Source organism: Ptychodera flava, chromosome 22 (genome assembly GCF_041260155.1).
Source record: "Ptychodera flava strain L36383 chromosome 22, AS_Pfla_20210202, whole genome shotgun sequence".
NCBI classification, from domain to species: domain Eukaryota; kingdom Metazoa; phylum Hemichordata; class Enteropneusta; family Ptychoderidae; genus Ptychodera; species Ptychodera flava.
Genome location: NC_091949.1, coordinates 20,075,381 through 20,090,875, shown reverse-complemented (window position 1 = coordinate 20,090,875; position 15,495 = coordinate 20,075,381).

Genomic DNA, 15,495 nt, shown 5'->3' with positions numbered 1-15,495 from the left:
ATATAAACAATATAATAAAGGTTCAACCACTAAGCTTACAACAGAACAAACCATAACTATAACCAATATCCGACCATATAGCATTTCTTATTTTGGGATTGGTATAATGACAGTGTTTTCACGAAGATATCTGACAGGGTAGAATTTATAAGTACACGGGAGAGAACATGGGGGTGGCTGACGGGGAAAGTATCAGAGGGGTTGTCCCTCTCTTTCGTGGAAAATTTTTGAGAAAATGATGTGTGCAACGATGCAGTCTGGTGCAATCTGAGAGGTGTTTTCAATTTGTATTGTTACTAAGTAAACTGTTAGAACAACCCTCGGGAACAACCCAAGGGGGGCACGAGAAGGGGTGTCGCACAGAAATTTTTGAGAAATTGATGCGTGAAATAATGCAATCTGAGAGGTATTTCAATTCATTTTGCACAAAAAAAATTGAGTAACCTCCTTCTTACTTTCCACATTTTGAGCAACCCCCTTCTAGCTTTCAATTTTTGAGTGAACCCTCCCCGATTCCTCCGACCCCCAGGCCGTTAATAATGACAGCTCCCTAAAGACAAAAGAGACCCTATACTCGATAATTAGTTTATTATTTTTGTACATCCATGGTTTACTGAAGGAACACTTTTCGCAATCACTACTATTAGCGTCACCTTGTGCCTTTTCTGTCTCTTATTGATGTAGTCTTTTCGCACATACCGGTAGGGGAATCGCAAACATAACGACGAAGACGCCAGCCGCTAGTGCCGTAAGACACAAGGTGTCCAGCAGCTCGCGGTAGGAAAGAAAGGGTAGCACAACGGACTGTCGACCATCTATTATGCAGAGAATGTGTCGGGGGCGGGGGGACTGAAATCAGCTGCACTGATTTTCATAAACCTAAAGAGACCCTGTGATAAGGGAACGAGCACAATTAACGGCAGGGGGCTGGAAGAGAAAATATGCGGTGCATATATTTTTTACAGGCACCCCCCCTAACACCAGCAAAAATTTTAGTGCCCCCCCCCCAATCACCGGCAACAAAATTTGTGTGGCCCCCCTCCCCCCAAAAGAAATTTAAGATTACAAAGTTGTACACATATATATAATCCTTATAACTTTTAATATATGCTTTAGTGAAAACAACATTCTTGCATTCTTGAAATAAATAATAAACAAATAAATATATAAATAATAAACAACACAAGAACATATGTTCAAGCTTTACTACTTGTAACACCTACAGCTACTTTTCAGTATTGTGCTGTGCTATTTTAATCGCAAAAATAAATTACCAAATACCTTATAAACAATCTACAAGTTCATTCAGTGCTGTTATAGTTGTTATAGTTGAAGCATTGATTTAGACATGAATTATTTTAATGATGACAGTGTTCACTGCACATCTCCAAGTTAGTCTAACAAGCTCAATATTGTGCATTTCATCATACTCTGAGTAAAATAAGAACTTCAAGTGAAACACCCATGGTATATAGAATAAATGCATTGTCTTTTTAATTTCCAAAGTATGATACAGCAAAGAGTAAGAATTTTTGGACAATTTGTCACTGAGAAGACTGAACTGAACTGCATAAATTATTTTTTAGTCTGTTTGCTGGTATGCATGTTTAGCATTTCATATACCGGTATGCCTATGCTTTACTTCAACTGAGTATCTGTATGATGTTTTCAGATGTTGGGGAAAATGTATAACATGACCATTGTGATTTAAATGCACTTTGCACAACCCAGTGTCTGCCTTTCTATGACTACCCAAGATATTCAATGTTCCTCCACTGTAATGACAGTCTGCCATTGGAATAGTCCTTCATGGGCTAACTATAAAAGACCCATTAATGCCATTTTTCTCCTTTTTTCAGTATTTTTTTCCTGTGTGTCCACTACGTATTCTAGTTCTTCCTATCTATAGCATGATGAAATAACCACTTTCAACCTAGCCTCTGTAATATTACCAACCATTATTATTGTTGACAAATGAAGTCAATTTTCAATAATAATATTGCTCATTTTACACATAACAACTGCATTGTGAGGTTTAAGACTTGGTATTTCATCATGCTACAAGAAGTTTAACAAGGAACTCAAGCTTCAACAAGGAACAAAAATGCTGAAAATTATTCTCTGTCTGTCATGGTGTAAAAAATTTTGGTGGCCCACCCCTTACCCTTCCTGGAATTTTCATGGCCCATCCCAAGAACACTCATTTTTTCGTGGCCCCCAATTTCTCTTCCGCCCCCCCCCCCCCCGCCGTTAATAGTGCTTGGTCCCTAAGGAGAAAAATACACACCTTAAAATTCATATTTGATCTACAGTCACAGAGAGAATAGTATGTTAGTTACATTAACACCATTTTTGTCCTTTGGTTATGGTGTAGATAGGACAAATAAGTTGTCTGAACAAGGCTTGTACATGGACCAGTGCATGCATGGTAATGTTAATCTCTGTCTTGAACATCGGGTGTCAATGGACACTCTCAGGTACAACCCTCAGTAAAGCTGGTTTTGTCTTTGTACAAACAGAATTTCTGACTGCACCAAGTGGGTGGCCACGTAAGTGTTTTGTTTTTTCATTCTTTCTTGTCTTAAATCAAAACGTGTATATGAATTTTGGTAATTCACGTATAGTGTTGATCAGTTCTTGCACGCTACAAAATTAGAAACGGCTGCTGATTTTGGAACTGTTGATGTTACTCTGTTGTAGTGCGCTTCGTATTTCCACGGTCCTTGAGGGACTGGAATTCGAGCGGGTGGGGGATGTTGAGTATCCTGGGGACAGTAGAGGGGGAGGGCTGAAGGTTTTGCTCTGGGTATAAGGGGGAAGTTCTAAAATATTTTGATTCCCTATTTATTTTGGATTTTAAGATTCCTTAGTTTGGTAGGTAATTCATTGAAAAATGAATAACATTTTATGTCATTCGACAATTATACCATTTGACGGGGAAGCTGGAGGACATGGGTATGGCGATAATTTTTCTCCATCCTGGCGACAATTGTTTTCTTTTCCTAAGGTTACCTTGAAACAATTTTTTCTCTAGCAGAATCAAAGCAAAACAAAAAAACAAAGTCATTAAAACGCATCTTTGAAAAATACAGTATTTACAGTGGGTGTAAACTATTGTTGATTTTTTTAGCATTTAAATGTCAGTGTATCAACTACTATTTCTTGTTCTACTCCTCAGAGTTCATTGAAATGCCCAGTATTCGGTTTGTGAACACTGCAGTTATGCACACCAAGTGCATTAATATCGTGTATAATAGAATCTCAGAGTCTGAACAGTGATTTTTGAATTCTGTATATTAGAATATTCAAAAATGAGAGAATTGTGTGAGAGAGAGAGAGAGAGAGAGAGAGAGAGAGAGAGAGAGAGAGAGAGAGAGAGAGAGAGAGAGAGAGATTTACCAATGTCCTTCAATGAGGGCGCTATTTTTCATATCAGTACGGGATAGGCCACTGTTTGCCCTTGTTCCGTATTCGCACCGCCAATCTTCAAGTTGAATATATGTTGTCAGTATCCACACTGCTCTAACCTCTGTTATGTGGACAAGCGTCATATATATGACACATTCATCAAAACAGTAATCAAGGAAAAATGTGATATTGATCTCTGTTGATGTATTTTTATATGCAGAATTATTTCGCTCATTATATTTCTCTCAACTGTGTCGACCGAGAGACAGATTATTTACTGCATATAGCAAGTATTTCGATACAATGGTTGACTGTCCGGGCGGGGCATATAAAAATTCGAGTACAAAGCTTTGAATGAATTGTGTGATGCTTCTTTCCTGTTTACTTTTAACAAAATTGTTGACTGTTTTGGTGTCCACAATTCGGAAAACTGAAGACCGTGTTTACAGAGTCGCATGTTTCGCCAAAATCACGCGAAAGTCCCGTAAGACTTTCGCCCAGTCTCGCGTAGCTTATTAAACGATCAGCGCTGAAGCGGCCTGAAAGCAACGTTAGGCATGATCATGACCACGGTCATGAACACAGACCATTGTCTCAATGGAAAATGGGTCCATTACAAAGCCTACGGACGGCCGCGAATGCCTAAAACTCACAGTCACCTGTTGTCTATTCCGCTCTGCGTCTATATATATATATATATATATATATATATATATATATATATATATATATATATATATATATTATATATATATATATATATATATATATATATATATATGAAAGTCCGGAGCTGGATTATTAGCTTAAAACATTTATTCGCTACTCAGAGTTTCGTGCATCTTGCGATGCAGTCATCAGGCAACTGCCAAATACAGTTATCCTTAATCTAATAATCCAGCTCCGGACTTTCATCTACCTATAGCTCTAGTTCAACTATTGAGCACTCTGCCAGTCCGATGAAGACATCAATCTACGTCCTGCTCGTATGTGTGTATATATATATATATATATATATATATATATATATATATATATATATATATATATATATATATATGCGCCCCATAGACGTATGTACATATGTACACATGGCTATGGGGCGCATATATATATAGACGCAGAGCGGAATAGACCACAGATGACTATGCTAAAACAACATAGTTTCTCTTGGGCTACACCAGTTACCACGTACCATTGTTCCGTACAGAACAGATATGTAGGAACAATTCGATTGCTGGTCCAGTTTCACTGTCTGTCACGATGTACATGGGGAGCAAGAAAACATCGTGAAGTTCTGAGATAAATTCACTGGTTTGTAAAAATGTAAATATGTTTGTTCATTTGCATTGGCGCGTGAGGTGACGAAAGGGACTTTTTATTGCAGTGTGTTCTGGTAATGGATAACCAGACAAGGTAAAGTTCCGCTACATCGATCTTCGTAGTTTGTCCGTTTCATCAAACATGTTATCGAGAGTCAAGGTGCTAGCAACATCAGTTCCTAAAAATCGAGTAGCGGCTATACCTGAGTGATGATTGGCAACTTTTATTCAACCAGTAATTGACATTATTTCACTTTAAATTGTCTGCAATGTTCGTTCTCCTGACCTACCGTTTATTTTAGACTGCAATCTCTTGTCCATTTCCTAGATTTGAATGCTATTGTGATAACATATCTACGTATTGAAAACTTTCAAAGGATAAAACCAGGATAGAGCGCACGGTCCAACATCGCAAACGACTCCAATAAACACATTTACGTCGTTCTTTCTACCGTGTATTTAAGGGTATGTGTCATGTGATGTGTAAAGTCCATAAAAATAGAACGAAAAAGACACTTACATTCACTGTAGGTCTATATCATATCCAGGCAGGATAAATACGTATTATATAAAACAGAGTCATATTACAAACTTACATGTTCACACATACATATATACATACATACATACATACATACATACATACATACATACATACATACATACATACATACATACATACATACATACATACATACATACATACACATACATACATACATACATACATGCATACATACATGCATGCATGCATGCATGCATGCATGCATGCATGCATCCATCCATCCATCCATCCATCCATCCATCCATCCAAAGCTGGCAGTCTATTTTGGTAAACCGTACTCCCAAACTCAATTTCGAGAAAGCGTAGTATCTAAGCTTATAGTCTGAAAATCGTTCCTGTAACACGACATGCGCTGATATCTATATAATTTGCCGCCTGTTTTTGCTTTCTAAGTATTACAGTAAAGTACAAGTGTACCTGAATGTTTGAATTTAATCGGAAATTTCAAGGATGGATCAAACTTTTTGATAAACGATCATGCATACATATTGGGCAACTCTCATTTGAATAGCAAAAAGAATGTGTCTTCTATCGCGCATCACCTGTCGGAGAAATATGACGGCCTTTGCCCCGGGACTGATGTTCTCGCGAGACCTCTGTGAACTCACACTACTCAAACTTGCGACAGCTTGGCTGGGATTAATGTCCCGTCATTCATTTGAAATAATCAGTGCCACTATAAAAATATCGCCATACACTAATCTGAGCCGTTGTCTTGTTTCGTTGGCTGGTGACAGTTGTTCTTGTTTGCGCACAGTTGAACCGAGGTGTTGTCACTGTGGACGTGGCGGACTGTCATCTGAGTGTCAGCATCCAGACTTGATACGCCTAGGCTTGACAGAGAAATATCTGTAAGTGCACGACAAATCATCTACATTGATTTCTCAGCTACGGGTATGTGATGTGATCTGGCCGGTACGTTTGGGATAATTATATTCTACGGCCTCCTTTATTTTAATTCTAAATTTGAATTCACACCAGTCCAGATTTCAATGCACCTGTATGACTTACTTTTGTGTCATTCCCGTTACCAAATTTAGGTAAGATCGAAATTGGTTTCCTGAAACAAATTATTTCGAGACAAAGCATGTCCAGGGTATTTCTCCAGGGAAAATATCTTCTACTTGGCAAGATCAACGATTTGCCACAGTTTCTGAAATACCGGGCAATTATTATCACCTTTCCTATGCTTGCAGTCTTCCCAAAAGGGTCTTCATCGCTGGGGAACGGCAATGGTTGAAATAATGTATACTTTCATTGTAAAACCTTCCCGTAAATGGGTAATCAGCCTTTGCAGCATGGTTTCATGGGCTGGAAACTGTACAAGGACACGGCGCGGTATGACCAAATGGAGTTACTCCATACAGCTGTTGCACTGCTCCATTAGTTTGATGGACGGCAAATTGTGGCGCTAAAGCCATTACTTTCTCTTTGTAAATCAAGTGGAGTATCAGCCTGTATCCGAATCCTCTCTGGCGCATATTAATAATAATAATAATTTTATTTATTATTATCATTATTATTCTGGCGCATATTTATAGTAAGTAAATGTCAAACAATGGCCATATTGTATAGATACAAAATATATTGTTGTTTTCACTAATCAGGCTTTGATCAATGATGATTGATTCAATGATTGAGTGATTTTCAACAATCTGCTGAACAGAATGAGATCACACAGAGATGAACTAAACATTTTAATCCGTCATCGTCAGGGGAGGCAGGTAGGTTAAAAGTTGGCCGAAGAGGGGACTTTTCTCCTCATCATAGTAATGTCGAACAGTGAGCAACTGATCTGCTTCTTATTTCAGTCCTTATATATCGAATGTAGAAAAGAAGCGACCCCAGGCTTGTTCGTAGCGAATTTTGGCTGAGCTGCATTTTGTTTCAGTCGTTTTTTTCTATATGGTCACGACTGTGGTTAAATCCGATAGGTATTATTCACATAATGTATTACATCACATGCTTTGTAACCTCCACAAATGTAATAATCTCCATAAATGTAATATCAACCACAATTGTAATAAAATCAACCACAAATGTAATAAAATAGTCAACCATTAATGTAACAACCCGCAACCACAAATGTAATAAACAAATTAACCATAAATGTAATAAAACACAACCATAAATGTAATAAACTTGAATTTGCATATGTGATCATTTGTTTATCAATGCCCTGAGTAAATAATAACTTTAATAAGACTAGTGTAATGTTATTGCATACTTTCCTGAAACTGGGTTTCCTTTCCGAAGCACAGAATAGAATATTTTGAGAACGCTATCAGAAAATGTCGAGGTACTGATCAAACCGTTAGATAATGGAAGTGGAACAGCAGTTCTAGACACTGATAATTACATAATAAGGAGCGTCAAAATAACTCGTCAACCAGTGATACCACACAAAGTTTATGACAGATGACTCAGAACAAATAACAGAGAAATATAAAACCTTATAACAGAAACTTACGACACAAAACATGTTGACGAGAACATATATTTCAATCTAGTAAAAAACAATACGAACACTACCTTGAACACAGTAGAACAAAATTAGACATCCTGGCATCCCTAGTGAAGGAACAAACTTCAAGTGGGACAACATAGGAATACAGACAATCTATCGATTATTCCACACAATTTATCCACTGAAGACGAATTTGAGGCGATTGATTAAGAAAGTACGGCAATTTTCGAAAAAAAACGGCGTTAAAGGATCGTAGCGTTATACAGTCTTCCCCACTCTGGAGTAGAGACTGCACTGACGTTCAGATTACAGCTGTGTCTAGCCATGGCCAATCAGTTCTGTACACAAAACAGGGAAATGTAAAATACACTTTCAAATATGCAAAACACACTAAACGCAAACAATTAAGAAATGAATAATGTGTGGAGTTGCTTTCCTTATTACATAGATCAATATTTAAGGGCTAATTCCTCAATTGCAACGACAAAATAGATTTATTACATTTATGGTTGACAAGTATTACATTTATGGGTGATTTTTTTATTACATTTATGGTTACCATTTATTACATTTGTGGTTGGTGTTTTTTATCATTATGGTTGATTTTTGTTACATTTATGGGCGATATTACATTTATGGGTGCATTTTATTACAATTGTGGTTGATATTACATTTGTGGAGATTATTACCATTTGTGGAGGTTACAGAGCTTGACATAAATAGAAAACTGGCCCGGATTCTTCAGGAAGGTAAATTTGAACAGCATTTCAACATAGTCTCATTAGCGAAGCCCGCCCTCTGTGACAAACGTACTGTATATACATCAAGAAGCTGACGTATGGCAATGGACAATTCATTTATTAGGTTCATGTTCGACATGTGTTTGGTAAAAACTTGGCGTTACGTACGACGTCGACATGAAGATGATGATATAATTTGTAGGAAAAACGCACTTTTGGAAAACTTCATTTTATATTACAAGAAGACACTTTAATATTAGTAAAAATATATAAAGCTGCTTTTGTTCTCGGAAAATGACACTTTTCCCATTACACTCACGTATCTCACTATAAGAGCTCGTGTGTTACTTATAGTACCAAAATTTGTCAGACAGTGTTCCATCTTATTTGTATTTTAGTAGTTATTACTTAGTTTCATACTTTTCCCGCCATTTACAGTGCTGTAGGATCATCGTGTCACCGTAGGTCTAAGCGGAAGGTCACGAGGTCAATCGTTCCATGATCGTGCACGCAGCACTAGAGTGTGAAAATAAAGTGCCCATCAGCCTGTTGAATTGCGACTTGTGTACACGAAACATAATGATATACAACTTAAGATTCCTCAAGAATGATGCATTTGACCAAGAAATAATGAAAGCAAAACGAAGCTTTGCCTGAGATTGCAGCGATTTCTCATTCGCGACGGAAGGACACTGGGAGACTATCTTCGTATATTTAAAATAATTTCTTTCCTTGATTATCATATCATTGTCAACAGGGAGACATTTTGACAATGGCACGTAGCAAATATGATAATGTTTGTTGGACATGTTGACTATATAGTCAAGTACTAGCAAGCACTGGTCATGAGCAAATGATTACTGCAGTAAATATGACTGGTCTAAGGTAGCTAAAAACAACCACTATGTTTATTTAGGACCGTATACCTAATAACAAGCGACTGTGCAACTATAGCGGTTTGATTATTTATATAGATACAGGAAACCATGTCATCGTTGCCTTTCATGCTCTGTAAGAAAGCGGATATCGAAAGCACATTTTATGGATCAGTTCAGCATGATTCAGAGTATTCAAAATATAATCGACTACCGAAACCGAAACATGGAAATTGTTGAAATGTTGTGATTCTGTACAACATTGGCTTTTCCTCAGTTACGGGCAGCAAACCCTTCGCTTGTTGGTGTAGTGTGAACGTAGCTGGGCTTGGCTATTATCGGCGGTGTATTTGTCAGCTGAGGGAGAGAATCTATCAGATACAATGCACTCAAGTATCGTGTCTTGAAATGATAGCATGTTTCTCATAATGCGATAACCGTTTTACAGAGCCATATTTAATGGTGGTGGTGATGATGGTGATGATGATGATATTATTATTATGATGATGATGACGGCAAATGAAGCACGCCAGCAGCAGTTAACGTGAAGTCGATCAAAGTTCGATATTGTAAAAACCGTCGAATCATATAAATCAAAAAGAAAACCATACCTTTTTTTATTTTGCTAACTTGATGTAGCCATGCAAAACAATCTCGAGTACTCTGAATTTTGCCCGCGGTAAACATGTTTATATATTAAATCACGCAAATATCACGTGATGTAGTACGCCCGGACAATAGGCCATAAATCATGACCCTAAACCTGCTGAAGATCAAAATCGGACCATAGGAAGTTAACACATTACCTGGCTGAACCGTTGAGGTTGAGACCATTTTATCGTGGGTGTGTTACGAGTTGTAGAAACATTCGCCAGTATAGTAAATTTCAAATTTTTAATTCTCGTACTTCTACAGCAGTTGCTATAACGCAAATTTCAATACCGCAAAAACAGACTTAAACTTCCTAAATGCAGTCGAGTCAACAAACGAGTGAAGTGTCCCATCACCTCCAACCACCACTCACCCCTACAACCTAGAATGAAAAAAATTACCTTAACCAGTTCAAAATAAGGTCAGGCAGGTTGGGGGATACCTCATACGACAAATATATGATCACAGAGAGACGCTAATTGCCATGAATTAGAATTAGATGGGGCGACGAAACCAGAGTCCGGAAGGCCTATGTTTTTCGACCACCACGCGTTCGGAAGGGATAAATCCTACTTCAGAGCCCGGCTCATCATGAACAATTGGGTGAGAATTTTATTCATATATGTTCCAACCAGCGTCGTAAAACAGTGTCCTAGTGACATGGACGCACTGATTTACACGGTGTCCTACATGCCAATACTGTTGAACATGTTACAATGCAGTGATTCTGTCAAAGACTTTGTGCAGGCTATATTTAATATGATATCATATCATGGTTTTTCGAACAAAATTGCTCGTCTCTGGCTTTGTCGCGCGTACGTGTGCCAATTTGGGGATAGTGAGTAACATGATTTGAGTGCACGCGCTCAGTCTCTTATCTGTTGGACATGTGCTCTAATCTTTAAAGGGTACAGCGACGATCAATGTAATACACATTTTTAGCGACCTTTAATAGTTGCCGGGCTATTTGGATACTATGAGTTAGCGGCGCTTTGGGCTGTGACTCCCGTTACGATCTGCACGAGCAATTTCTGTCATTATGGGTAGCCAAACAGGCTGCGGGACCGTGATAAAACAGATGTGTTTGCCATGTGAATGTGATTTTCTTACGTATTTTGAACGACATTGAAATTTAGAGGATGGATTAAATATTGTTCGAAACTAACCTGTGAGGCTGGGATTAGAAAAAATTTCCCCTGCCCGACCTCTAGTTTTCTCCTTATCTCACTTCCCATTTGGAAAACGTCCTCTCTCCCAACGAGAAAAGTCTGCTGATGTTAACTACCCACTTCTCTTTCTTCGCGAAACTATTTTGCCCTCCCCGGCAACACTCCGAAATCAACCTTATCACACTCCTTGAAGGGTCCATTTGAATTTTGTCGAGTTGCTTGCTGAGCAAGAGAATGAATCGAAATCTATCTCGAATGAATCGATCTCAAATGAAGCGAACGAAAACATAGGTCCGCTATGAAACCACTCAAGGATACCTTTTTTTTCACGACGAGCTTTTGGCTGCCCCTGTATATGTAAAGCACAGGTCTATCATCAGATGACACGCGGGGAAGTATATAGTCGGCTGAAGCACGAACTGAACATCGGCAGTGCATGTCCTGAGCATCTTCGGGACACGCGTCCTTGGTAACTATTGTTCAACTCACGCATGCGTGCATTGATTGAAGACACATCGAAGGATCAGTTGTTGTCGTCGACATGGTTTTTTGGCAAAAATGGTGAATTTCAGAATTTGTGCAAAATGGAATTACTTTTTGGGCCTACTACGATCATTACATGAGGTAATTTTATCAGTTGATGATTACGGGCAATGTGTCACTTCAGAGAAGTATTTTGCGTAAGTTTACTTGTCCCGATGACCCCATGAGGACAGTGACTTACAAGCATAAAGTGCACAGTGTGTATAGCTTTCGGCGAAATGAAGCATTTGGTGGGGGCGACAATTTGGGCAGCAACTTGGCAAATTCGTGCTTATAGCGCCTGGTCGGATGTCAAATCTGAATTAATGTCATTTGGCATGGTGATTCGGATCAATTACGATAAGCATACGAAAAAGACATCATGATCTGCCGAAAAAATATCAAGATTGTCACGATTTGGAATGCGACCGTCATCATTTCATAGCGGGCGGGCATCACTTGTCAGGAAGTTCAAAGACATTGAAAGAGCTGCATTGTTTGACGAACTTAACCAGTTTAACACGTCACAAACACTTTGGCAAAGAATGGGAAAACATGTTATTCACAAAAACTGAAGCCGATGTTTCAATTAACAACTTGAGTTTGTTTTCTTCAATAATACCCGGACGACTGGTCTGCTTGATATGCCGTACGTTTCAGCTGAGAGACACCATGTTTTTGTTTGTTTTTTTTTTAATCTTAAGATGTTTATGTACTTCTCGTGCAGATAAAATATACAATGCCCGCAAACATGTTTACGTTTGAAGCTGTACTTTTGTTTTTATAGATACCGCAGGCACTAGCATAGTCAATAATCATCTAATGATCAACTATATATGTGGACTCATTGCTGGCAACAATCGGCCAAAGGCCCCCAGCGATATGCTCTGTCATATTATGTTCAATATGCGTATGACCTGCACAGCGACTTGTAACATTCGATAAACGGTGCATAATAATTAATATGGTTGTTTATGATATCAAATCAATTAATCAAAACCTGCAGCTCGTCACCTATAAGTCGACCGTATATATTGAGCGGCGAACAATGTTATATGCAGAGCGTCTGTTTTGCATAGAATGGTCGGAACACAGATAAGGCCGTGACATTTCGCAAGGTCACTTGGCACAAGTCAGATCATTGTGTGCTGTCTTGCGGTAAACAGATTGTGTCCGTTCGCTCTGCTGGTTGACCGAATTATAAGACTAGCTAGAAAATACTGCGAAAGCGCGTGCTGCCGATTGATACTAGCCTCAAACAAATCACCTTGATATGATATGATTAGCTTACTATCTGTAATTGGCTTACGCTCTCGATCTTACGGTGTCAAGATTTCCACTATAATCCATATACTACAAAAATGAGTTTCATAACTTTCTAATATGCAAATAACTATGTAAATTTATGGTAACCAGATGTTTACTGTCGCTGTCAGTAGGGCATTTCTTTCGCATTTCTACGGGAATAGAAGACAATTCAGTGCCATCAAATATTGCTGTGCGCTGCGGAACGACGCTCAACTCACGATGTGGACTTTCAGAATACGGTACGGTCTCTCTGTTTATTACTGTAAGCCCATGCATGATTTTACTGAAACTGAAGTTATCTTAACTTTCCATGTTTTCTATTAATGAGGCATTATACTCACTTTTCCCCTGATCAAGAAGATGGCCTTGAAGTTAAACTCCCAAGTTTGATTCCTGGCTACAGAAGGTTTGTGAAGCAAAAATGTGATGTTTCTTCAGTATCAGAATGTGAAATTATCAGAAGAGATATGAACTTGTTGAAAGAATAATGTCACTGGGGGTCAGCCAAATCGAGGTCGCGACCTTGCGGCGGGGGAGGGGGCGTCCTGTGAGATACCTGTTATGCCATTGAATGAAGAGAGAGTCGAACTCTCTTTAGCTGATGAAGAACAAGTGAATTATATCAACTTCTGTGAAAATGTGTATTTGACTTTTCGTCTCTTTGATCAATGGAAAATTACTTTCTCACATGTGACATCCCACTATGTAACTGTAGATCAACCAGGCCAGGATCTCTTGAAAACTAGGCAAAGAGCTGAGGAGTACTGCGCCCAAGCTAAGCTGTAGTACGATTCAACATTCACTTAGGGGTATGTTTGTATTTATCATAAACGAAGGTATCTTCAGACAGGCACTGCTAGCGTGAAGAAGATGTAGCCGGGTGTGCTGCGAGTTTGTCGAACTCAAAAACAGTTACTGGCATAATGACTGGTTACCATGGCGGTACTCAACATCGATGAGTGTTAACGAGAACGTGCCATTCGAGATATTTTTGAGGAACATGATGAGAGGAAGCCGGAATTCAGGACCTCCAAATTTGGCTGGGACCGAAGTGACATTTTCCTTGTATACAAGGAATAAGCCAACAACGATCAGAGTATCAAAAGTAACCCCTTAGCTACACAGATATAAGCAACCTACGGGGCAGATCTTCTGACTCTTGGTTTTTTAAATGCTTTTCTGGTCTACCAGGTTCATTTCGAAGATCGAAGATTAAATAAAGTTTCAGCATCTTATTTTTGTGAAAATCAAAATAACGCAAGTTAACACAGGGATGGCAGTCATTTTGAATTTCATATATCGGTAAATCTTAGGTAATTTGTTTTGCCGGTAGCAAAACTTTAATGGCGAACCCTGATTTGAGCTCTTGATTTCGAACGAGAGTGGTTGAAAGTTTCTTGAATTTGAGGAAAGTCAAGCACAAGTTAAACTGAAAGATCCGTCGCTCGAGGGCGCTCTCTACGCCCCCCCCCCCTTCAGTGAAAGCAAAAGTTTAATTCTTTCAGTTTCGAGGCGCACACTACCTTAAATCCATTCACAAATTTCCTCACATTGCATTACGCCATTAGGCTTGGTTCAAGTCGATGAATTTTTAAAAAATATAATAATTTGCAACAGTTTCTCTTGTATCGACGCGTTACCGTTGAGTCTGCGCAGTAGTGAGTTTAATAGTTTCTACAAGGTTGGGTGCAACTCCTTTGTATCGCGTTCACCCCACTTACACGTTCATATGAAAACAGGACACAAATCATCGCGTTTCACTACACGCACAAGTTCACAAATTAAATCACAGACTTGAACAAAGTCGCTGACGCAATCTGCCGAAGGCGGAAGACCCGAGTGCTGGCCGACCATGGCACTGCAGAGATTTATAGGCGGTTATTACCTCGTGTTTTCATGTGTTGTAGCTAAACAAAGTCTACAAAATATCGATCGATTGAAGAAATAACTCAGGCTGTGTTCAAACATTCGATGGGCCGAATGAGACCTTATTTTATCACTGAACAGTGAAATTATCTTTTTATCAGCCGTTTCCGATCAGCTTTTCACAACGACAGGATTTTCCTGTATAGTTCTATATCTCTGATGCATATTATCTCAAGGTTCATCAGATACCATGGTATCGCATCATTCCAGTATTTATATTTTTACAAGTCGATGAGCCAATGAATTGTTACTGCTGTTTGCAGAAATGAAAACATCAACAACACAAGCATGCAGAGCAAAGCCGCGTGCTTTGTTTTGAGTCTTTTTGACAGTTAGAAAATGGCTGATCATGGCATCCATGGGATGACGCAATAAACGTCCGTCGCTCACTTGTTCAGGCAGGTCATTTGTTAACTTCTAAAAGCAAATAAACCAACCTGATAACTATTTCAATGACAACGAGGGACTAAGACCACGTAAATACACAATGTTAACAAGAACTAGTGAGAACAGGGAAAGGGCAATAAGGGTGTCCCTTTAGC